The sequence below is a fragment of the Notamacropus eugenii genome, chromosome 1 (genome assembly GCF_028372415.1).
Source record: "Notamacropus eugenii isolate mMacEug1 chromosome 1, mMacEug1.pri_v2, whole genome shotgun sequence".
NCBI lineage: Eukaryota > Metazoa > Chordata > Mammalia > Diprotodontia > Macropodidae > Notamacropus > Notamacropus eugenii.
The window spans coordinates 49,957,658-49,984,679 of record NC_092872.1 but is presented as its reverse complement, the minus strand read 5'-3'; the positions used below and the strand labels follow the sequence as shown (position 1 = coordinate 49,984,679).

Below are 27,022 nucleotides of genomic sequence, written 5' to 3'. Positions count from 1 at the left end.
ATATACACACATATAAACACATACCAAGTAACTTTTGAGGAGAAAGCACTAGTAACTGGGGTTATTGAAAAAGACTCCCGGAGTGTCGAAGGTGCCCTGTGAGGTGAGTACTGACGGTAGCCAGAGGATCTAAGAAGTGGAAGTGAAGAGGGAGAGAGTTCTGATCCCTGGAGGGCAGACAATACAAAGGCCCAGAGACCAGAGCTTTAATGTCTTATGCAAGGAACAGCATGTGGGCCAGGTAGCCAGAGCATAGAGAACCTGGAAGGGAGTGAAGTGTAAAAAGACTAGAAAGGTAGGAAGTTTTAAATGGCAAGCAGAGGAAGCTATGCCTGATCCCAGAACCACTATGGAGCTGCTAGAATACAATAGTTACTGAATAGAGCCAGGGGCAGGGTTAGGGTTATGCTTTAGGAAAAATCATCTTGGAAGCCACGAAGAGGATGGATGAGAAAAGGGAGAGACTGGAGGCAGAGAAAACAATTAGAAGACAATTGCAATAGTTCAGGTGGAGGATATTAAGAGTCTAAACTAGATTGAGTAGAAAGAAAAGGGGGAATATCTAAGAAAGCCTATGGGAAAAGAAACGACCAGATTTGGCAAGGGATTGGGGGTGTGGGGCAAGTGAGAGTGAGAAGTTCAGAATAATTAAGAGACTGAAAGCCTGGGTAACCAGAAAGAGGGTAGAATCCTCATCCATGATAGGGAAGTTCAAAAGAGGTGAGGGTTTAGGGGAAAATAAAATGAGTTTTAAAATATCTACAAGATGTCAAGTTCAGAGGAGCCAAGATGGTGGAGTAGAAAGACACACACATGCTAGCTCCAAACCCACAGCCCATAAAATACACGTAAAGAAGAACTCCCAACAAATTCTGGAGCTGCAGAAGCCACAGAACAATGGAGTGAAGGAGATTTCTGTTCGAGAGAGCCCTGAAAAACCAACACAAAAGGTCTGTCGCGCACCAGACCCAGAACAGAACCCAGCCCTGCCTCAGCAGCACGGCACTGAGAGGAGCAGATCCAAGCAGGCTTCAGGGATGGAATCTCCAGTGGCCACTCAGGTCCCTCCACCCACAGGTGCCAAGGATTGGTGAGAGGGTCTTTTTGGCTGGCCGAGAGGGGAGCAGGGTGTCCCCATAACTCGGGCCCCCTCTGGAAGTAGCAGCAGACAGGGACTCCCAAAGCAGGCGGGAGCTCGGATCCATTGTTGAAGGTCTCCACATAAACCCCCTGAGGGAACTGAGCCCCGTGAGGTGGCCCTGCCCCCACCTGAGCAGCTGAATTTAATCTCACACTGAATAGCAGCCCCACCCCCACCCAAAGCCCTGAGGCTGGGAAGCAGCATTTGAATCTCAGACCCCAATTGCTGGCTGGGCAGATCTGGAGGCAAGGTGGGTGTGGAAAGGACACTCAGAAGTCAAGTCACTGGCTGGGAAAATGCCCAGAAAAGGGAAAAAAAACAAGACCATAGAAGGTTACTTTCTTGGTGAACAGATAATTCCTCCCTTCCTTTAGGATGAGGAAGAACAATGCTTACCATCAGGGAAAGATGTAGAAATCAAGGCTTATGTATCCCAAACATCCAAAAGAAATATTCCATGGGCTCAGGCCATGGAAGAGCTCAAAAAGGATTTTGAAAATTAAGTTAGAGAAGTGGAGGAAAAACTGGGAAGAGTAATGACAGAGATGCAAGAAAAGCATGAAAAGTGGGTCAACACCTTGCTAAAGGACACCCAAAAAAATGCTGAACAAAATAACACCTTGAAAAATAGGCTAACTCAATTGGCAAAAGAGGTTCAAAAAGCCAATGAGGAGAAGAATGCTTTCAAAAGCAGAATTAGCCAAATGGAAAAGGAGGTTCAAAAGCTCAATGAAGAAAACAGTTCTTTAAAAATTGGAATGGAACAGATGGAGGCTAATGACTTTATGAGAAACCAAGAAATCACACATCAAAACCAAAAGAATGAAAAAATGGAAGATAATGTGAAATATCTCATTGGAAAAACAACTGACCTGGAAAATAGATCCAGAAGAGACAATCTAAAAATTATGGGACTACCTGAAAGCCATGATCAAAAAAAAGAGCCTAGGCATCATCTTTCATGAAATTATCAAGGAAAACTGCCCTGAGATTCTAGAACCAGAGGGCAAAATAAATATTGAAAGAATTCACTGATCACCGCCTGAAAGAGATCCAAAAAGAGAAACTCCTAGGAACACTGTGGCCAAATTCCAGAGTTCCCAGGTCAAGGAGAAAATATTACAAGCAGCTAGAAAGAAACAATTCAAGTATTGTGAAAATATAAGCAGGATAACATAAGATCTAGAAGCTTCTACATTAAGGAATCAAAGGGTGTGGAATATGATATTCCAGAATTCAAAGGAACTAGGACTAAAACCAAGAATCACCTACCCAGCAAAACTGAGTATAATACTTCAGGGGAAAAAATGGTCTTTCAATGAAATAGAGGACTTTCAAGCATTCTTGATGAAAAGACCAGAGCTGAAAAGAAAATTTGAATTTCAAACACAAGAATGAAGAGAAGCATGAAAAGGTAAACAGCAAAGAGAAGTCATAAGGGACTTACTAAAGTTGAACTGCTTACATTCCTACATGGAAAGATAATATTTGTAACTCTTGAAACTTTTCAGTATCTGGGTAGTAGGTAGGATTACAGACACACACACACACACACACACACACACACAGCACAGAGTGAATTGAATAGGATGGGAACATATCTTTAAAAAATGAAATTAAGGGATGAGAGAAAAATATATTGGGAGGAGAAAGGGAGAAATGGAATGGGGCAAATTATCTCTCATAAAAGAGGCCAGCAAAAGACTTTTTAGTGGAGGGAAAAAGAGAGGAAGTGAGAGAAAAACATGAAGTTTACTCTCATTACTTTCAACTAAAGGAAGGAATAAAATGCACACTCATTTTGGTATGAAAACCTATCTTACAATACAGGAAAGTGGGGGATAAGGGGATAAGCAGGGTGGGGGGGATGATGGAAGGGAGGGCAATGGAAGGAGGGAGCAATTTGAAGTCAACACTCTTGGAGAAGGACAGCATCAAAGGAGAGAATAGAAGCAATGGGGGACAGGACAGGATGGAGGAAATTATAGTTAGTCATACACAGCACGACTATTATGGAAGTCATTTGCAAAACTACACAGATATGGCCTATATTGAATTGCTTGCCTTCCCAAAGGGAATGGTTGGGGAGGGAGGGATAAAGAGAAGTTGGAACTCAAAGTTTTAGGAACAACTCTCGAGTACTGTTCTTGCCACTAGGAAATAAGAAATACAGGTAATGGGGTATAGAACGTTATCTGGCCCTACCGGACAAAAGAGAAGATGGGGACAAGGGAAGGGAGAGATGATAGAAGAGAGGGCAGATTGGTGATAGGGGCAATCAGAATGCTTGGTGGTTTGGGGTGGGGGGAGGGGACAAAGGGGGAGAAAATTTGGAACCCAAAATTTTGTGAAAATGAGTGTTAAAAGTTAAATAAATAAATTTTTAAAATAAAATAAATAAAAAATAAAGATATCAAGTTCAAGGTGTCTAAAAAGCAGTTTTTGTTGAGTTGTTTCAGTTGTGTCTGATGCTTCATGACCCCATTTGGGGTTTTCTTGGCAAAGATATTGCAGTGGTTTGCCATATCCTTCTCCAGTTCATTTTACAGTTGAGGAGGTTGAAGTAAAAAGGGTTAAGTGACTTACCTAGGATCACACAACTAGTAAGAATCCAAGAATGTATTTGAACTCAGGAAGATGAGTCTTCTTGATTCTAAGCCCAGTGTTATCCACTGTGCCACCAGTTAGTGACTCAGGAGAGAAACTATGGTTAGATCTATAACTTTAGGAATCACCTGCTTAGAGATGATCGATCATTGAACACAAAGAGGGTTGATGAGCCACCTAGTGAGATGCTACAGATGGAAAAGAAAAAACCAAGGATGATGTTTTGGGGGATGTTCGTGGTTGATGGGCATGACAAGATTCAAGAATCAGCAAGGGTACATAAGAAAAAGTAGTCATATAGGTAGGAAGAGATCCAGCAGAAATATGTCACAAAAACCTAACAAACACAGTGAATGGACAGGTTCCAAAAACATCTTGACAGGCTGGAACATTGGGGTAAATCTAATGAGATGAAATTTAAAGAGGATAAATTTAAAGTCTCGTGATTGAGATAAAAGAAAAGGAAAAAAAAGGAAAGCCTGGTTCCTCTTCCCAGCTTAGTGTCTTATGTTAATATTCAGTGAACAGAGAAGACTTAGAAGGGAATAAAAGAAGAAAGCCCTCGATCCAAAAGCAAAATCCCCCACCCTGTTACAAAAGCTGGTTAGTTCATTAAGGCTCAAGGTCCTGGGCTGGATCCTTCATAGATTATTATGGCCCAAAACCCTAGGAAAAAGTATAGGGAACCTGCCCTTCCAGGCTATGGACTCCAGCTCTCTCATCCAGCCTTTTCTCTTTACTTACACAGCTACCATCCTCATTCAGGCTTTATCTCTTGCTCAGATCATTGAAACAATCTCCTAATTGGTCTCCCTGACTCAAATGTCTCCTCATTCCAGCCCATACTCTGTGTTGTGCCAAAGTGACTTTTCTTAAGCACAGGACTGATGATTTCATTCCCTTGCTCAATAAATTCCCATAGTTTCCTATTCCTGTTAATGCTAGGATCAAATATGATCTCCTCTATCTAGCTTTTAAAGACCTTTACAACCTTGCCCCAACTTATCTCTCTCCAACCTCATTGGATATCAACCCCCCTCTTGCACAATGCAGCCCAAACTGTCCTCTCTGTTCCTCACAGATGACCCTCCATTCCTCATCTCTGTATCCCTTCCCTTACCAAAGTCACCCAGTGAATTAGTGACAGAGTTTGGATCCAAAGTCTTGGGGGTCCTGGCTCTCCAGGCCTGGATCTTTCTCCACTACTCTTCCCTCCTACCTTCAAGTTCATTCATGTCCCCTGAACTCAGAGGGGTGAAAGTGACTCACTCATCTATCAAAGTGATGGAAAGCAGTCAGTATTCACTGATAGTGGATAAGAGAGTGACCATGATGTGCCTTGAGAAATAACCCTAGTACATCCTCACGTTGACCTACCATATAAATTCTTTCACATTGTCTTCTCTGCTCCCAATGATGCCAACCTGGGCTTCCTCTGAATAAGGAGAGTCCTGTGAACCCAGGCATCCAGTTTTCCTCCTTGGATCTTACACAGCTTCAGTGAAAACCCCAGTCCCTGAGTTTCTATGTTTGGGACTGGTGTTAGCCTTGTAATTACCTCCTCAAATAATATTAATCATAGCAGTCATGATGTAATGACCTGTCTCAGGACTGTTTCTCTCTGACCTCTACCAAAAAAAAAATGAGAATGAGATTTAAAATGAGATTAATAATAGTGACTGGATGAGGTCATTCTCATCCCCATCATTCCATCTGCTAACAGAATTGGATCAAGGATGTTGGGAATGAAGGAGCTTGTATTCTTCTACTTTTATTACACTATAAAAATCAATTATTCTGACTACATATCCAAACTCCATAAAAATGAAAGCAACTTAATAAATGATAATGATGATGATGAAGAAAAATGTGGGAATGAGATAATGAACATACTAACAGCTGACATTTCCACATAGGGACTTTTAGGTGTGCAGTGATCTTTCTATGCATTACCTCATTTGATCCTAACAGCACCTCTGAAAAATGGTTGATATAACAGGCAATATTATATATACCCATATTACAGATGAGGCTCAGGTTGAGTGTTGTTGTTTAGTAGATTAGCCACATCAACCCTTCATGGTCAAGATTTTCTTAGCAAAGATACTGGAGAGGCTTGCTATTTCCTTCTCCAGCTCATTTTACAGATGAGAAAATTGAGGCAAACTATGTTAAGTAACTTGCGTAGGGTCACACAACTAGTAAGTGTCTTGAGGCTAGATTTGAAATCAAGTTTTCCTGACTCCAGGACTGGTAGGCTATCCATTATACTTCCTAGCTGTTAAATACCTACTGATAAATATCAGAAGAGGATAGACCTATATGCCTAATGACTCCAGGTTCAAAACTCTCTCCACCACTTCATGCTGTCACTCAAGAAGAACGCAAGAGTCCTGTCTCCTAGCAATTATCTGTTACCATCACCTCTATTCTTACCTACACCATAGGCTTTAACTATGTGGACCTTTATCAGAAAGGTGATGTCTCTATTTTTTGAGTTTCCACCAATGTGTTTCCCATCTGCACAAAATCTCTGGTTTCAAAGTGAAAAGCAGAAGGGGAACGACAAGTTTTGCAACTACTCTGCTAAAAAAAAAGAAGCGTTACACTCTTTCAATGATAAGAAGTTCCCTTTAGCTGAAGATCTGCCAAGCTCATCAGATCTGCTCTGGAGCTCTGAAGGGTCTTTTCACTTAAACTATAAACAGTGGTAGAACTGCACAATCTTTCCCCAATCAGCACCTCAAAATTCAAGAGATTCTGTTTTTTTCCACCTAGGTCCTAGTAAAGTCATACCTCCTTTCTAATTAACACAGCTAGCAGATGCAAAGCCTGTCTTTCCCATTCTGTTTCTCTCTGTCAAGCCAGAGAGAGCAGTAAATAACAATACAGTCATCCTTGAGAGGTTTTCTTTGGCTCAGACTATAGATGACTTTTCAATCAGCTCTTAGCAAAGTAATGCCTCTCCTCCAATCAGCATCACTCCCAGCAAAACAGCTACAGATAATACTTGAAAGCATTGATCACCTCCTGTCTTCTGCCTTCTGTAAGCAGTTCCTCTTACCATTTCCTACACCTTCTATCCCTGGCTGCTCCTATGCTCAGCTTTCTCTCCGATTTCTATTTTCATCTAGTAAACTTCTACCTTTCCTCTCTCTTCTTCTTAGGCATTTCTTAATACCTCAAATCAAGGCACACACCCCCTCCTAAGCAGCAAACCAACCACCTCTAACTTATGCTATGCAACTCAAAAATTCCACCTTTCTCATATATGACTTTATTCTTATAGAATCTTCTCATAGTCCTTGGTTATTTGGCTTAGAGTTTCTCTATTATTATCTTTAAAATACTGAAAACAATCATATGCAAATTATCTGAGAGACAGCAATGTTTAGAACTATCTAAACTCAGTGGGTACTGTGCCTTTAAACAGATTCCCTCAGCACATTGTTCTTAAGGACAGTTTTCTCTCTGATCCTCAGAACAGTCTCTGTCTCTCTATAACATTTTATTTGAGAGACCGTATTTCTTCTCAAACTGCTTTTGTCAGTGTTCCTTTCAAAAATACTCTTTTTTTCACCTGGAAAGACTTACATGAACTGGTGCTGAGTGAAGTAAGCAGAAGTAAGAGAACATTGTACACAGTCATTGTAACACTGTGTAAGGATCAGCTCTGATTGACTTAGCTCTTCTCAGCAACATAATGATCCAAGACAATTCTGAAAGAATCATGATGGAAAATGCTATCCACATCCAGAGAAAAAACTATTCTAAATGCAGATCAAAGCATACTATTTTCACTTTGGGGGGAGGAGGGGGGTAATGTTTTTTTCCTTTGTTCTGTTTCTTCTTTCACATGTAGAAATATATTTTACATGATTGCTCATCTATAACTACATCAGATTGCTTGCCATCTTGGGGAAGGAGGAGAAGAGAGAAGGAGAGAAAAAAACTTGGAACTCAAAATATTTCCCAAAAAATGAATGTTTAAAAATTATCTTTATATATAATCAGAAAAAAATACTATTAATTATTTAAAAGACTGAAAAAATTTAATCTTCTTTCTCTGCCTTTCAGCAAACAAAATGTCCACATGTGAAAAGGTCAATAATTTCCATGTGGATCAAAAAACCAAGGCCCATAGATTTTGGCCCTGGTCACACAAGTAATAGTGTGACTAGCACAGCTAATGGCTGCCCCTAAATTATATTGTATTGATTCTTGCATATACAAATATGTATGCGTGTATATATGTAAATATATGTATGTATGTATATCTATACATATGTGGTATATTTTGTCTCCACTCTTGAATATAAGCTCTTTGAATAGGGAGACTGTCATTTCTGTTTTTAAAGTTTCAGTACTTAACAGTACTTGGTACATAGTAAGCATTTCATAATTTTGTTGTTATCGATGACTGTTAGTAAGTAGCCCTTAAACTTCCTGATCAATTCTACCTAGCTTTCATAGGACTGGCTTAGCCCATCATGACTCTCATTCATTTCTTCATGACCCTAGAAAGAGAATGAAATCTGACCATGTCCAAGATTATCTGCAGATTTGCCCTGCTGAGCACACTAGATCAATGTCATTGCCAAGTGTTCTCTCTGTCCATCAGGAAGCATGCTGATTGCCATGTTGGACACCCACATGGCTACAACATCATGAATGTTTCCTGGAAAGAGGCTCCTTCTTTCAATGACTTGACAAAATTCTCATGAGCCCAGAATGATTCATAAAGGAAGTTAGGCAGAGGACAATCTGAGGTATTGCTATGGGAATGGGATTGCCCCCTCTGAATTTATTTAAAGAATTTATTTAAGTCCTTTTTTAAAAGTGTTATTTAACTTCTCACATGTTTATGCCTCTTCTCCTTTCCTGGTATTGGATGTGCTCTCCAAGAGACCTAGAGTAGTTGCAACTATTTGTAAATTAATACTGAATTCTCTCATCCTTGTCCCATGTCTAGCTGCCATAGTCAGATCAGAAACTAGCCCTATGTCTGCTCTGCCAATTCTGCAACTCCAGCCAACTGCTCTGGTCAATAATATTGCTGCTATCACTGCTGCATCATTGAACCCAAGCTCGCCACCTCAAGGAAAAAGCAAATACAAAAGGAGTCAAAGGGAAGCAAGGTCCATCGGTACAAGTTCACCTGATTAAATCCTCCAGCACTAGGCACCATATAGACAGGATTACCATGGCATTAGAACAGAGAAGGACCCTGTCCTCTACCCCTTAACTAAGTAACATCTTACTAGAGAGTCACATTACTTAATATACCAGCCAGAAACTGTCTCTTATTAGGTGCCTTTAATGTTCCAGATCCATAAGTGTGGCTTTTTGACTGAATCCAATTTTAAAAGCTGCACTTAAGGACCTAAAGACCACATGTGGCCTGAAGGCAACGGGTTCCCCACCTCTGTCTTATTCTCACCCCTTCCTTTTGCATATGAGGAAATCCAAGCCCAGAAGAAGTGAGATGACTTTCCCAGAGTCACACAAGTGGTCAGTGACTAAAAGGCCTGTAGCAACCAATCTGGGTGTTTGGATTGCTCTAGGAAATCTAATAACCTTCTTATACGCTGTGGATAATGTCTGTACACCAGGGATCTATCTCCACAGCTAAACCACTAGGCAGAACACAAGCTCTCTCGGAGTTCAGCCCTTCCCCAATATCTGGACTGAGGTCCCTGGGACCCTGAAACAGAGTCATTTGACTTTTCTAGAAGGGTATAGTACACAATGTCCTCTTCATCTGAATCTTTGCCTCTGGGGCTGTTAAGTAACTCAGGCAATCTGTCTTATCTGCAAAGACTGCTCTTCTCCTCAGAGCTTATCACTCCCTATCTCCCAGTCATCAGAGTCATTACTCCCCAACTGACAATAAGTAGTTGTGACAAGTTATCTTTTTAAGAATCCCACCATTCTCTGCAATTATTTTGTAAATCTATAAGTTGCCCAATCTTTCAAGAGCTCAGCATGAAGTAGGTCTGCTATCTTGGAGGCTCCTCTAAACACCAGGTTTCTCAGTTAGAGTATCTATTTGATAAATCAATCAACGTGAATTTCCCAAGTGCTGACCATCTGCCAGGTACTATAGGGATAAAAGTATGAAGAAAGAAACAATCCCTACTCATAAGAAACTCACTTTGTAGGGAGACAACAAGTTTATATAAGTATGTTGTTGTTCAATCGTGTCCAACTCTCCGTGACCCCCTTTGGGGTTTTCTTGGCAAAGATAGTAGAGTAGTTTGCCATTTGCTTCTCCAGTTCATTTTTACACATGAGAAACTAAGTCCAATGAGATAAAGTGACTTGCCTAAAGTCAAACAACCAGTAAATGTCTGAAGCCAGATTTGATCTCTTGAAGATGAGTCTTCTTGAAGATGAGCTCACTGTACCACCTAGCCATTCTTATGTAAGTATATATGGCATAAATATCAAGTTAATAAATACCCACATACAGAAAGTAGTTCAATACAAGGTAGTTTGGGAGTGAGGGCTCTATAAGTTGGGGTGATCAAGAAAGACTTCATTCAGATGATGGTGCTTGAACTGAAGCTTAAATGAAAGAGGACTCTATGAAGCAGAGGTATAAAAAGGGTATATTACAGGCATGAGGGATGACCAGGGCAAAGGTACTTTGATATGAGATAGAGTGTTACGTATGAGGAATAGACAGAAAACCAGTCTGGCTGAATTGCAGAAGAGACGAGTTACCTCCAATGAGGCTGGAACGAAGCTTGGGCTAGGTTGTATAGGGCTTTCAAAGTTCAACAGAGGAACTTACAGTTGATACTGTTGCCTGGATCAATGGAATTTATTTGAGTCACATAATCAGATCTGCACCTAAGGAAAATTACTTTGGCATCGATGTGTAGAAAGGATTTGGAATGGTGAGAGCCTTGAGGCAGAACGACCAGCTGTAATAATCTAAGAGAGAAGTCAGAAGACCCTGAACTCAAGTGGTGGCTGTGTGAATGGAGAGAAGGGAAGATGCAAGAGACGTCATGGAGTCAGAAATAGCAAAATTAGGCTACCGATTGAAAATTACAGGATAATGGAGAGTGAGGAGTGTGGGATGATGCTGAGATTATGAACCCGGGAGACTAGAAGGATGCTGGTGTTTTTGGCAGACATAGGGAAGCTTGGAAGAGGGAAGGGTCTGAGCAGAAAGATCTTGAGATCTATTAGGAGCACGTTGAGTTTGATGTGTCTCTAGGATATTCAGTTTGAAACCTCCATTAGGCGATTAATAATACAAGACTGAAGCTCAGGAGAATGACTGGGTCTGGCCATGTGGAACTATGAGTCATCAGCAGCAGATAGTAGCTAAATTAATGGGAGCTAATTGATGAGGTTGCTGAGAGAAAGAATGACAGACAGAAAGACAAAAACAGAAAAAAGCAGAGAGATAAAGACAGAGAGAGAGCATAAAGAAAGAAGGAAATGGAAAAGGTTTTAATAATGCAGGTTAAACTTAAAAGTGCGTCATGAGTACATTTTTTCCTGGTGAGCTGATTGTTAAACATTTACCAATACAACCCTGGAACTTTCCTGGATGTCCTTTCTATCAGCTTAATTAAGCCTTTCCCAGGTCCCCTACATACCTAGAAATCTCCCTGGGGGTCAAAAAGCTGATTTTTCCAGTCATCCTTGAGAAATACCTATAGAATAGTTAGAGAGTGTAATGTGGTGGATAGAGTGCTGGCCCTGGAGTCAGGAAGACCTGAATTCAAATCTGACCTCAGACACTTATTAGCTATGTGACTTAACCTCTGCTTGACTTCGTTTCCTCACCTGTAAAATGGAGATAATAATAGAACCTACTTCCTAGGGCTGTTGCAAGGGTCAAATGAAACAGTCCGGCACTTAGTAAGTGCTACATACATGTTAGTTGTTATCGTTATTACTGTTGTATCATTATCATTATAAAAGGGCCTGAGAAGGGGCAGACAGGGAGGAAGAAAACCAGGATAAAGTAGGATCATGAAAACCTAAGGAGAAGAGAGTATCCAGGAGGAGAAAAGAGCCAACAGAGCCAAACGCAGCAGAGAGGTAGAGAAAGGATGTGAACTGGGAAAAGGTTTGCCAATTAAGAGATCACCGGTAACTTTGGGGAGGGCAGTTTCAGTGGACTGAAGAGGTCAAAATCCAGATTCCCAAAGCTTGAGGAGTGAGAGAAAGTAGAAGCAGCAAGTGGAGAAAACTTTTTCAAGGAGAGATATAGAATGATATCTTGAGAGGTGGTAGGGTCCAGCAAAGGCATTTTAGGAATGGAAGAGACATAAGCACATTGGTTAGGAAGGAATCTAATCTAGTACATAGAAAGATAGAGAAGGAACTCATCTAGGAGATAGAAAGGTTGAAGATTAGAAAAGGGGTGATAATTAAAGGTGCAATCTGCTGAAAGAGCTGAGAAGGGATGGGATTAATGTATAAGTGGAGGAGCTGGTGTCGTCAAGGTCAAAAGCTACATCTTTTTCAGAGACTGAGAGAAAGGTAGAGAGTGAGAGATGATAACAAGGAAAACGAATGAGAGGAAGAGAATGGGAAAAGAGGGGGCTCATATTAAATGGCCTCCATATTCTCAGTAAAGTAAGAGGCAAGGTCTTCAGCCTAGAGAGAGGTGGGGATAGCTTGAGGAGAAAAGGTTGAACTCCCTTCTAGAGAGTGAGAGAGCTATAGAATCCATTACATCAAAGGTCCAGCTGAAGTTGGATGACATGAATGAGTAATGTACCCAGTCAGCACAGTTGTAAGACTTCCTTCAGCTCTCTTCAGCTGCTTATGAGTAGGGCTGAGATCCTGGGCTGAGGTCTGGCAAAAGATGAATAGTGAGAGGACAAGAGGGTGAGGGCTTCAGGAAAAGAGGACAATGGCCAACAGAAATAACTATTGAGTTGAAATTGGAGAATAACCTTGAATATCATATTATTACTTGTTTCTGTCCAGGTTCTTCTGAACCTACATTCTATCTAGTCTGAACCGAAAGTATGACTTCCTTCAACTGTTATTCCAATACAAGAGAGGGACTGGTTGTTTCTCCGCTTCTCACTACTTATGTGACCTTAGGTGAGTCACTGTATTTCTCTGAATCTGAATTTCTTCATCTATATAAGGTTGGTTGATCAGGAGAGTTCTCCATCAGCTTAATGATCCAGTAGCTAAGTTAGCCTTTGAAATCTGAGGAACCTACAGGATGACTGATCTTCTTTTGGAATCTGATGATCATCTCTCTACATGTCATAGACATGTCATTCACCTTCAATCCTTCTATGGTTTTATCATATCTTTAAATTCAAGTGGACTTTGGGAAAAAGTATCTATATCCATAGTAGTCTTTCCTGTTTAATAGTACATGCTGACCTCACACTTGGCTCCCATGATTACCCATCTGTGGCAAGTAGCATCCCATCTGGTGATAGTCAAAATATATAAATCTATGGATCATTGTCCACACATACTTGAAATTGAAGTCTATACTCAGTCTTGGAAGTTATCAGTGATCAGTTATTTCAAAACCAAAAATTCTACTTTGTTCATGGAATAAGAGGATTTGTCTGTCAATAACTCCTCTGTTGACAAATGCAATAGGTTTCTAGTGACCATTGTTCTCTTGGTATAAGATCATTCCCAAGCCTTCTAGACTAGCAAGAGCATACAACAGAAAGGGCTTGCATGTATGTGTATAAGCCAACATTTGTGCCTGAATGAGATAATGAGATACTTAAAGAAATCTTGAAAATCTTGTTCATATTTCTTATCTCAATTATCAAGACACATTGGGCCCTTCTGCTTTTAGTCCTTCTCAACTACAAATCCTCATGAAAGAGCATCAGGTAGTTTAGTTAATCATTCTGCTCCCATTTTTATAATAGCCAAAAAACTCTAGAAAATTCTTTAGTTCTTTAGGCATAACCAGCTGAAGAGTGCTTCTATCTTTTTTTTTCAAAAGGTAGAAATTAATGTCTTTATTTCGAAATCTGACTTATGGTTGACCCCTTTACCAAGTGACAATGGTCACTTGTCACATTCATACCAAGTTATCTGTGTACCCAGCAAAAGATATCTGGCCATCAGCAGACCAAGCTAGGGAAGTGCACTGAGGAGGCTAAGCCTTGCTGCTGGGGCTGATCACTTCTGAATTAAGCTCATCCACAATGATTTTGCCCCCCAGGTCCCAGATCTTGATGCTGGACCCAGTGGTCACACAGAACCAGTAGCGATTGGGGCTGAAGCAGAAGACATTGATCATGTCACCACCATTCAGAGTATAGAGATGCTTACCCTCATTGAAGTCCCACAGCATGACCTGACCACCTTGCCTCCACAAGCACAGAGAGCCTTCAGAAGAAATTGTAACTGTGTTTAGGTAGCCCATGTGGCCAAGGTGGTTTGTCTTCAGTTTGCAGTTGGCCAAGTCCCAGACCAGCTTGTCCCAGCCACAAGAGCCAATGATGAAGTTGCTGCTATTGGGTGAAAAATGGACACAGGACACCTACTCTGAGCAGCTGTCATCCTGCACAGTGTATTTACAGACACCCAGGGTATTCCACAACTTGATAGTCTTATCACAGGAACCAAAAACAATGAAGAGAAGGCTACACTCAGCACATCCTTGGTGTGACCAACAAAGAACCTGGTGGTAGTGCCAGTTGTGAGATCCCACAGTCTTAGTGTACCATCCCAGGAGCCTGAGAGTGCAAACTGGCCATCAGAGGAAATGGGTTTTACTGGCTAGTTTCCTGTTCTTTCCTTTCCCAAAACCTTAAGCCTACTGTACTCTGAAACTGGGACACCAATGGGCCCCTGGCTAAGGGCCCTTTTGGGCCCTTCTAGCTTTAAAGTGATTATCAAGAGTAACTGTTGCTGTTTCTCTCCCAGCCTGATGCCTTTCTTTTCTTGGCCTCGTTAAAGGGGTCATGCCCTGGCTACTGCTTAAACAGTCCTATTCAATGAATGGGCATTACCTCACCCTAAGTGAGTACCTGCAAAGATCTTGGCCTAAAGGGCCCAAGGTCTCCCAGTGCATCCTAGGTCATCTCCAATTATCCTGATGAATATCTGGTCATTGGATTCCGATGGCTCTGGAGGAGAAGTGAGGCTGGGGACCTGCACAGCCCTCCTTCACTCAAAACAAAGTCAAGTGCAAGTCATATCATCATTTCTCTGATGGCATGGTCTTCTTCAGCAACGAAGGATGACACAATTTCCATAAAAGCTTCAATAGGTTGCTCAAGTTTACCCTGTCCAAGAATAAGTGCTAAAAGTTAAGAGCACCTTCCTTTGAACGCAATGGACAAAAGTCTCTCACTTCTTAAAGACATCTGCTGCCATCTTTGGCCAGTTAAGTCTCCTTCTTACTAATTAAATCTGCATGACTTACTAGCTCAGGTGTTCTCTTTTGACCCAAATACCCAAAATCATGATCTAATGCTTTCATGGCCAAGTCTCCTGAAACAAATGAACTTCATCCTTGGATCCTAAAGCAACTGGTGGTTGTGATTGCTGAGCCACTGCCTAGATTTTTGAAAAATCATGAAGAATGGGAAGGGCAAACACAAATGCTATTCTGATTTTCAAAAAAGGTATGAGAATTAGGTCTGAAGACCATAGGCTGGGGAGACTGACTTGAATTGGAAGACTCTAAAATGGATCTTTAAAGACATGGTTAGTGAACACCCTGAATAGGAATCACTGATTATAAAGACCTAGTTTATCTTCCTTAAGAACAAGTGACATTAGACTAAATTCATTTCCTTTTTCGAGAGGGTTACTAAACTAGCAGTAGTAGTAGAGTGGTGTTGTTGTTTAGTTGTTTCAATCAGGTCTGACTCCTTATGACCCCATTTTGGGTTTTCTTGACAAAGATACTACAGTGGTTTGCCATTTTCTTCTCTAGCTCATTTTACAGGTAAGGAAATTGGGGCAAACAGGGTTAAGTGATTTGCCCAGGGTCACATACCTAGTGTCTGAAGCTGGATTTGAACTCAGGGCTTCCTGATTCCAGAGGTAGCTAAGTGTTGCAGTATATAATATGCCGGGTCGAGAGTCAGGAAGATTAATCTTCATGAGTTGCTAAGCTCTTTCTGCCTGCAAGGATATTCTTCTGAATTCCTTTCTGATGATTATAGAATTGGGAAGAAATAATTATTTTGCTCTTTAAACCTTGTAGTTGACTTTTCATTGTCCCAGCGTAAAGTTATGTTTAGTAGTTAATGTTTCCTGAGTGTTATATCTCAGTTTAACCCCTGAACCTGAATTACTGAATTGGCTTAGCTATTTGGTGTCTAGAATGCCAAATATCTTTTATGAGACAAATAGAGTTGTAATATCAAAAACAGGGAAAGATAAATCAAATAATGAGAACTATAGATAAATACCACTATGAACAACAATTTTAAAGTTTTAAGTAAAATTTTGACAAAAAGGCAATTTGTCCAGATACTTATCCACTATGATCAGGTTGAATTTATGCTAGGATGCAAGGATGTTTCAACACTGGGAAAATAATTAACTTATTCTGAAGATAGCATAGTTGAGACACTGAGAAGGAATACAAGCTCTCAAGGATTACAAATGAGGCAGTTTATTACTTATGTACATGCAAATATGTGACTCCTTAGCCCTTCAGTCCCAAAGGCAAGCATAAGAAGTATAGGCCTATAGAACCCCAATCAAACGCACTGATTTCTGGGTCTCTGGACTTATATCTAGTTGTTGTTGCTGGGCAGATTCACAGGAACCAAGTGGTATGGGGACCTTGACTGTAACACCCTTCATCCATCACCAGGGTGTTGTGATTAGCAAAATTTGTTAACTTTATATACATGGATTAAATGAAATTTGCTAAAATAATTATGGTCAGGAGGGCTTTTCATTCCTTGCCTAAATGAGGCTGACTAAACCAGTTTGTGGAGTTCATGGGGGCTTCCTTGTACATGGGGTCAGTCAGTAGTCAAACATGGAGCTACTTCTATCAACTAGGCCCTAGCAATAAGCCGGTCCTCACTCATATCTCTGAAATATCCATACTCCTACTTAGTAATCCAGGAGAAAAAGAATTAATATGGAGCCAGTAGCAATTAGCAGTGGAAGTATATGTGTTTGTTGAGATAACTACCCTGCTCACAATATACAATGTTTTATCTAGCTACAGAATGTTTGAATTGTGTTATTGATCTATTATTTTCTCTCTTTTCATCTGAAGGAAGAGAAAAATCTAATTTTTTTAAGAAAACCTTTTTGGTCATATACTTTTATTGACGTTTTTATACATGAACCATGACTAATGCACTTCCCCAGTTGGAAAAAAACCATTTGAGCAGTAATGGATCACAGAGCCATTGGCTGCCTTCTACTCTCAAGAATTCTCACTGGACTTTGAGTTGAAAAATATGCCTGTCCCCTAGATAATCTGTTCAATTCACATCTTTCTAAGGGCTGCCTATGAGCTGGTGGCTCACCTGGGAAGGTTTTCAAGTCCCTGTGACAGAAAGGTTATAGGTTCCTGGAGTCCTCTCCATGGACAGGGAGGTTCATTTCAGTTTCAGGGGTAGGAAACAAGACACCTTCCATACATTGGTGGGTCCCAATCATGCAGCACACAGCATTGAGTTGCCAGGGTCAATCTTCTTCTCCCCACCCCACCCCCCATTTACCCTCTGTGTCCTTCTCTCTTCTAGTCACTGTTTCTCTTGACAGGGTAAGGCCAGGGCAGGGGTGGAGAATGAGGAGATCCATGAGCAGAATGCAAAGTATGGTTATGGAGGTTATTGAGGATCCTCTTTCATCTTTCCTAGCCTAAGTTTTCCTTGTGGACATATCATTCCTCACTGCCCTATAGGCAGCAAGCCCACCCCAAAAATAACTCTAGGCTCAGATCAGTTCTGACCTTCATGATGAATTGTAAGACTGTTGCTCTTCAGGGATGCTCAAAATGCTCTGCCACTCTGGTGTCCATTATATAGGAGGCAACTTAGGACTCCAGAATGAACCATTGTTTGAGATTTTAATTGCACAAATGGATCAATCAAAAGTCAGTGGAGGTATTCTGAGATCAACACTGAGTTAGAAGTAGTTCATTAGTGATTGACTAATTGATTACTGATTACTGATTGATTATTGATTCATTATCATTATTTATTGGCTCTAGGATCAACTGTGGCCCCAAGCTTGCCTAAGTAGGATCATTCCACCTTACTACTCAGAGACTCGTCCTCCAAGGATAGGATCATCCCACTGTTCCCTGCCACCTCAACAACAACAATTTTCACCTAGATACTTAGAATGCATTAGTTTTCAAGACCATGTCATACAATACACCTGTGACTTACTGCAAGTATTATTATTCTGTTTTGAAGAAACAGAAAGCGGTATTCACTTGCCAAAGGTTGCATAATTAATGTGTCATAGCCAGCCCTGAAATTTGGGCCTCTTAAGAGGCCCTTCTCTCCCTAGTTTTCAGTGCCATGAGAATACTCATCTACCATCCATGCACTATCTGAGAAAAGTTGGGGCTTAGAGAGTCAGATATCTGCCTCTCTGGATTCTCTGGAATATAATCAAGGATCTCCCATATGAGGTCATAGAGCCACAGATTACTGAAGCTGAGGATTCTCTTGAATTCCATGTCATGAAACTGCTTCATATTACAGATGCTGAATGGTCTTCTGACTCCCAGTTTAGGGTCTTTCTACTGTGCTTTGAGTGTTTAGGCAACCACATGGAAGGCAGTGCTTGCTTTCTGATAGCCTTTTCTATCCTACAACTGAATTCATTATACGGGGTGTCCCAGAAGTCTCGGTAGCTTTAACTTCATTAATTGATAATTAATGATTATTAGTAACAGTTTGTATATCACTTTAAAATTTGCAAAGTGCTTTATGACGATTATCTCATTTGATCCTCACGACAAACCTAAGAGGCAGATGCTATTATTACCCTTATTTTATAATTGAAGAAACTGAAGCAGACAAGGTTACATGACTTGACCACAGTCACATAGCTAGTAAATATATTCAGCCAAATTTGAGCTCAGGTCTTCCTGACTCCAGACCCAGCACTCTAGCCATTGTGTCACCTATTTAATTTCTTTTTAAATATTGATGTTTCTAATAAAATTCAATGTAACTTCTTGTGTTGTACATTGTTCTACCCAATTTTAAAACTCTGTAAAAATAAAAAAAACTTTCATCATCTGCTGCCCAGTGACTGAAAGGATAGCATTAGTACTCCTAGCCTTAAGAGGAACTGAAACAAAAAAATTAAAATTAAATACTTCTTGTTGAAAATGCACAAAATTCAATAAGTACAGCTGAAATTTAAATAATTAAACTTTCAAGTGATGTTTTTTGAACATTTGTAACATTTTTACTTCTGAACTTATTAAAGCTTAAAACTGCAGTAAGACTTTCAGGACACCATATGTGTGTGTGTGTATACATACTATATATGTGTATATGTATATACATGTGTGTGTGTATGTATATCAACACAGAAGTGTGAAATCTCATCCCTGGGAGGGATGTCAAAGATAAACTTGTCTAACTCCTGATTGAATCAAGAATCCTTTGTATAGTATTGTGACAAGTGGTCATCTACAGCCTTAACTTGAATAGTTCCAGTGACAGGGAACTCATCACCTCACAGGGCAGACCATTGTATGACTGATAGCTCTGACTCTTAGTACTTTTCCTTTCATATGAAGTTGAAAAGTATCCTCCTTGTGAGGAGCCTAGCTTTCCGTCTAATACTGGCTCCCTTGACCAGAGCCAACCAAAAGAAAACACATTGACTCCAGACCACATAGTTTACAGGTAGTTTAATGAAATATGGGCAAAGTCATATAAACAAGCTCCCGTCCTTCCTTGACCCACCCATTACCCTCTCCAGATTCTCAAATGTCCAGGCAGAGAATAGATTTGCTGGAAACAACAAAACCGGAAGAGTTGAAGCCCCTAGTACTTTTACAGAAAGGGAAACTGAAGCTCACAGAGAGGAGAGAATGTGCTCAAGGTCATACAGGGAATCAGTGGGAAAAGGGAAGAATGGAAGGGAATAAGCATTCATATAGTACCTACTATGTGCTGGTCACTGAACTAAAAGTTTTACAAATATTCTCTCCTTTGATCCTCACAACAATCCTGTGAGGTAGGTGCTGCTATTATCCTTATTTTACAGTTGAGGAAACTGATGCAAACAGAAGTTAAGTGACTTGCCTGGGGTCACGCTGCCTGTATGTGTCTGAAGCCAAATTTGAACTCAGATCTTCCTGATCCCAACCTAGTGATCAAGCCTCTGCACCACCCAGCTGCTTCTAAAGAAGAGAAAGGAACTAGAATGAAGGTGGTCTTTTGGTCCAAGGCTCTTAGCTCCATGCTATATAACCTGTTAGGCACTGAAGATGGCAGAAAAGGATAAATATCTCAGGGAAGAAAGCATTTTGAGAAGTCTGAAATTCATGGATCCAGTGAGATAGGGAAGAATAAGGAATACATTTTGATTGTTTTCCCATCAGACATGAGAGCTGATGCTGGGACCAAGGAATGTTAGGAGAAAATGGGCCAAGAAATCACTTTATATGTGATTGGATCCAATCCACAAAGGCTGTGATGAGAATGTAGACCCCAGGCCTGTGAGGAGCACCCCAACCTTCTCCCCAACTCACCAGACCATCCTGGATCCAGGAGTCCTGGATTTTACAGATCAGGGACCCACCGGAATCACCCTAAAAGATGAGAAAGAGGCTATTTGCATGGTCTTAGGAGCAGAAAGTTTCCAAATGAAGAGAACTCCTGAGTCCAATATGGAGAAACCTAGCAGGAATCGTTGACAGATGTTCCAGCACATAACATGTCATCCTAGATTATTCTCTCAGATGAGTTAATTGTGCTATCAATGTGATATTCTTGGTCACCGGTAAAAGCATCCATCATGGGAACTTGAATCTTTCTCAAGGTGTAGCGAACAGACAGAGCCACTGGAAAGAGAATAGACAGTGGATTGTGGCCCCAGAAAGCCTTCAGAATACCCCTCCTCTCCCACTGCTCACCTCCACATTTGTTGTGGAAGAAGTTGCAAAATTTGCCCAGCTATATGCAGTTATTAATTAATCCCCAAACTATAAAAATGGGTAAGAGGAGAGAAGAGTTATTGATCCCATGCAAATATCAGGTGTAGATGGGTATAATGAGTCTCAGGATGAGGGAGTGAAAAGCACTGAATTTGGAGTTAGAGGACCTGAGTTTGATCTTGCATCACTCATCCTCTCTAGGATTCAGTTTCCTCAAGTGTAAAATGAGGGGTTTGAACCAGATGACCTTAAAGGTCTCTTCAAAATTTAAATCTATGACACTGTGATGATGAATGAGAGTCATTCGGAATGAGTGAAAAGAAGAGTAAATGAGAGAAGAGCCCAGGAGATAATTCTGTGTTCTGAGAATGGTGAGTTCTAGAGCCAGCCAAAGGCAGATGTACTTTGCCTGGGTAGCTGTGGCCACAGTGGGCAGATCACCCACACCACCAGTGAGCAGTGATGGCCAAACCATTAATGGAATATCTAACTGGGATAATTGCTTATAATTTCCACATAGAAAAAGAGGACCATCAGAGAGAAATCAATGGTCCAGAGTTTGAGCCTAATTCATAGCAAGTGACAAAGTGCTTGCATTGATATACAACTGTGAGGGGAAGGAAAAGGAGGCCTAGAAATATGAATTACTCTCCCAGTTAATAAGAACATCAAGATGTTCTCTTGACATTGGTGATTGGAGTGGTGTGGGAGCTTGGCCCCAGAGTGTTTGCATGTGCGAGAGACAGAGAGAGGGAAGAGGAAGGAGGAAGGGAGAGAGGAAGGGAGAGAGAAGGAGGGGAAAGGAGAGGAACCGGACCAAACAAATGTCGAGGACAAGAGTGCTAGTGAGAGAGATCAAAGGCTAATTGTGACCATGAGTCAATGAAATGGAATTCCACTGGCCCGCAGTGAGCCCTCGGAATTATTCTGGATGACTGGAAAGAACCAGTAGGAAGAGCTAGGGAGAGCCATGCTTTCCATTTAACCACAAGAGGGTGCTGTTGTCCAAATACCTGTCCGTATTTGATGACAGGAACAAAAGAGAGACCATCCTTCACTCATCCCAGAGGTTATGCATACTACCCAGCACCAGAATGGAACACCAGGGCTATGCCAGACTTAAAGACAACTGGCTCCTTTGTGGTCTCGTCTTGTATGGTTTCTGCTTCCCCCACTCAGTAGACACTTCCCTTCACTGCTAGTCTGCAATGGAATTCAATCACTGAAGCACAACATAACTGTGTACACTTCATTGGTAATAATCATGTAAGAAAAAGGGGGAAATGATTACAACAGCTACCAGATGGGCGACGTGTCTGTGGCTCTTCCCAGAACCTGTCAGCCCCAAATTTTTATGCTTATGGATGAGTACAAAATATAGGAGTTAAAAATGACACCCCTTAGTTTCAAAGTCCCTCCTTCTCTTCCCCTACTCCACACCACCTGACTGGTAAGCTCTGTGATCTGGAAGGAAGCCTGGTATTGAGGTGACCTGTAATAATAGTGGAATAGGAAGAAATAAGAACAAGACACAGAGAAACAAGGACAGAAAAGATTGCATCAGTCAGTCAGATCATCGATAAGCATTTATCAGTCACTTACTATGAATCAAGTATGAGGCCACGAGGTAGAGCAGTAGACAGAGCACCGACCTGCAGGTAGGAAGATCTGAATTCAAGTCTAGCCTTAGACGCTTACTAGCTGGGTGACCCTTGGCAAGTCCCTTAACCCTGTTTGCCTCACTTTCCTTATCTGTGAAAAGAGCTGGAGAAGGAAATGGAAAACCATTGTAGTATCTTTGCCTAGAAAACCCCGAACAAGGTCGCAAAAACTCAATCCCAAAAGAAGCAACTGGACAACATTAGGGTGGCACAGGAGAAAGAGTCCTGACCTGGGAATTAGGACGTGTTTTCGAATCTTTATGCTGCCAGTCATGAACCATGGGACTGTGGTCAAATCTTTGCCCCACTCTGAGTCTCTTTTGTCCCATCCATTAAGAGAATCACATAAAATTAATACTGAAAGAGACTTTAGAGGTTATCTAGTTCAACTCCCATCATTTTACACGAAATTAAATTAAGACCCAAAATAAAGTAGGACCTATCTAAGGCCAAAAAGTCATCTCTGCCATGCCTCCAGGATGGAGGTATTGGGAATAGCAAAGGCACTATGGAATGGAAAAGTCCTTTGTAAATTCCCATTTTCCTCTCAATAAGACCCCCTCTACCCTCTCTGGTAATGATAATATTCATATATAAAGGACATTATATGATATTTTATTAGAAAGGACAGACAGAGAATAAGATAGTTAGAGACAAAAACAGATGGACAAGTCAGTGAACAGCCAGATGGGCAAACAGGCAAGTAAGAGACCTGTTAGGATTCACTTCAGGGCTATTCAACAGGGAAGTCACTTCCTGGTCTTGCTGGGGCATCTGGAGAAGAAAGGAATTTCCATTTCCTCCTCAAACTAATGCCACTCCAGGACCTCAGGAGCAGAAGGCTTGGCCCTGTTTCCCATACAGTCGCTTTATCTCTCATACTAATTATCCTGAAAGAAAACAGAATAGAGACCCACAGATGCCATCTGCTCAAACCCAAGTTAGACTCAGACTCAATACTACCCTGACCTACATAGGTAAGTAACTATATGAGCATACCCAGCTTATCAAGAAAACCAAATAGGGCCATGGAAAGTGAAAACCAGCCTTATTGGTCCTACCTTTCTCTAGGGCCTTCTCCCCTCTCATTGTCCTATGGCAGCTCCCGGACTCACGTGAGAAATTTACCTGCTCCAGAATAATTGATTGTTATACTCTTCCTGATTTCTCCCTCCTTGGGAAATAGAGAAAATGGTGGTATTTGAACAAAAAACAATGGCTTTCTCCCCAAAAGTGAATCTCAGTGGTGGAGTTCGAAATTTAATGGATATATGAAATGTTCACCTCTGATGCTACCCATCCAAGTACCACAGGCTAAGACATTTCCCGGAAAGCCTGCATAAATCATCTGTACACAAATTCTTCTAGTTAGCTACATGGTGACTAGGAAGCTCTTTGGTTTCAGAGACATTCAAAAGCCTCCTCTTGACTGTGTGGTTGGCAGACTGAAATTAGTTAGATGCTGTTTACAGACTCTCCAAGCAATATTCCTCATCACTATCCCAGATGCAGACTCTCAAACATCTTTCTTATGGAAGAGTAGCGTTGGAGACAATCTGAGCATGTGCATTTCATAAAGCTAGTCAAGATAGGAGGAAATAGGTGCAAACTGGAAGGGAGACCATCCTTCCTGGGTCTCACCTTATGACATAGAAGCCCCACCATTGCCACCTGTTCTACAATAGTCCCACACATAGCCCTATGGAATCTGGTGATTGTGGGGTTCCATGGGAGACCTGATGAGAACAGGTTAATAACAGGATTTATACAGAAGGAAGAAGATAGAGAGGAGCATGGTGGCCAAAGAATGTGGAATCCTGGAATTCAGAGTTGCTTACAGTATACATCAGAAGGTCAGGTCATAAGACAGTTCCTCACAGGGTCAGAAATTTCTGCTGTGTTTGACTCCGACCCTCAGTCTGGAGGATCTTCTAAAAGAATAGGCCAGTTTTGACCCTGATCTTAAGCAAAGAAGCAACAGTAATAAAACTGTCAGCATTTCCCTGCAGTAGGTGATATACTCAGAGTATTTAGCTAAAGGAAATATGTTCAAAGGTCTTTGATACCAGCAGATTTGTGTTGAAAAGGTTTGCTGAAGAAGATATGAAGTTTAGGGGTTAGTTGCAGAGGATGCCGTATTCAGAGGACTGGGCTCCAGGAGATTTGTGTTCTGGGGTTTTACTAAGATGAGTGTTACCTGCCCATATCAGTGCATAACCTCTGAGGTCTTCATGACACTGATGAGTTAGTAAAATGTGAGAGGGGCAGTAACTACTTCCACATTTTCACTGTGAACTCCAGATCATGAGTTCTGTTTGTACAGTCACATTTAATAATCATGTGGTTATCTAATATAGGCAGATAGACTGGAAAGGCTTTGTTTAATTTCAAAAGTCTGGCAAAAATTGGGCAGAGAACAATATCTTACACCATTTATCAAGATAAGGTCAAAAGCTTAGATATAAAGGGAGGCATTACAAGAAAATTTGAAGAACACGGAACATATTACCTATCAGACTTAGGGACAGGTGAAAATTTATGAACAAACAAGAGATAAAGAGTATTGTGGGCTGTAGGATGGATAATTTTGATTATATTAAATTCAAAAAGGTTTGTACAAATAAAATAAGTGTAACCAATAGGAAAAGGAAGGCAGAAAACTGAAAGGGGAATTTTTATAGACAGTTTCTCAGATAAAGGTCTCATATCTCAAATATATGAAAACCTTTGTCAAATCTATAAGAATACAAGTCATTCCCCAATTAACAAATGGTCAAAGGATATGAACAGGCAGTTCTCTGATGAAATCAAAATAATTTGTCATATGAAAAAAATGTTCTAAATCATTATTGATTTGAGAAATACATATTAAAACAACCTTGAGATTTCATATTATTCCTATCAGGTTGGCTAAAATGATAGAAGGGTAAAGTGACAAACGTTGGAGAGGATGTGGGAAAATTGGCACCTTAACTCATTATTGGTGGCTCTGTGAGTTGATCCAAATATTTTGGAAAGAAATTGGGAATTATAACTACAGAGTTATTAAAAAATAAAGTTATTAAATTACCTATACTCTTTGACCCAGCCATACCACACTATTAGGTCTGTTTCCCAAGAGGATTGGGGAAAATGGAAAAGAATCTGTATGTTCTAAAATATTTATAGCAGCTCTCTTTGTGGTGAAAAAGAATCAGAAATTGTGGGGATGCTTGTCAATAGGGGGATGGCTAAACCAATTGTGGTATATATTCATGGTGGAATATTACTCTGCTATAAGAAATGATGAGCTCAATGACTTCAGAAAAGCATGGAGAGACCTCCACAAAATAATTAAGAACAAAATGAGCAAAACCAAGAGAACATTGTATACAGTAGCAGCAGTATTGTTTTAAAAAACAACTTTGAGCCATAAAATCATTCTGACTATTATAAATACCCAAATTAATCTCAGACATCCTATGAAGGAAGATACTGTTTGAACCCAGAAAGGAATATTGCTACAGTGTAGGAAATGATGAGCTGGTTGATTTAGAAAAACATGGAAAGACTTGGACTTATGAAGGAAGATGCCATATACCTTTAGAGAAATAGATGGTAGAGGGAGATAGGCATAACAGTACCATCTTACATATATGTGTATGTACATATGTGTGATGAGTGTATACGTGTGTATATATATATATAAATGTATGTAGATATCTGTGTATATGTATATATGTGTGTGTGAATCCATGCTTAATTGTAGCCTTCTTGTGGGGGAGAGGGAAAGGGGAAAAATGAAGTAAAAAGTGCACAGCAGAGAACAAAAGAAAGCAGAAACGGGAGCAAAGAAAAGCAAGGCAGCTTTGAAAACAGCTTTGAAAATAATAGTATTCATTATATAGGTTTTCTTGAAATAGAAATTTATTGTTTTATATTGAATCCTCTTTTATGGTCTGCTGTGTATGTGGCCTTTTTTTCTTTTCTCATTTTTATATGTGTAAATTTTTTTCAATTTACCAATAAAAAGAACTTCAGAATGATGGGGGGGATGGTTTGTTTTTGAGGGGACTGATTTATTTTAATTGTGTGTGAAAAGCTTTCCTATCATCTCCTTTTCCCTTTTAAGAGGGAAAGAAAATGTCTACTTTCCTAAAAGACTACAGAGTTATATTGAGAGTCATGAACCAAAAGCCTAAGTAGGCAGCCCTGTGGTGGACAGAGAGTGAACCTGAGGCTATAAAATGGACCACAATGGGTTGGATTTGGACATGGCCCAATCTGAAATCAGTGGGGATGGTCAGAAGCCTAACATTCTGGTCTGGGAAACAGAAATGTGCAAACTTGCACAGCCAGTAAGTCTCATAGTCAGAACCACACCTTAGGCATCCTCACTTCAAGTGCAACCTCCTTCAACAAAAAGACATTCTTTCACCATCCACTAAGCTAAGCTAAAGAGATGGGCCCAGATCTCTACCTTTATGAACTCTCTGGGATATCTTCTGGGAAGTTCAACCCAGAGTCATGGTTTTAGATGGTTAGAGGCAA

The 27,022-nt window shown here is 40.6% G+C and overlaps 1 pseudogene; it reads right to left on the bottom strand.

The window, feature by feature from the left end:
• Positions 1 to 13,790: 13,790 nt before the first annotated feature.
• On the bottom strand, positions 13,791 to 24,187 carry LOC140500981 (small ribosomal subunit protein RACK1-like; annotated as a pseudogene).
• Between the last annotated feature and the right edge of the window lie 2,835 nt (positions 24,188 to 27,022).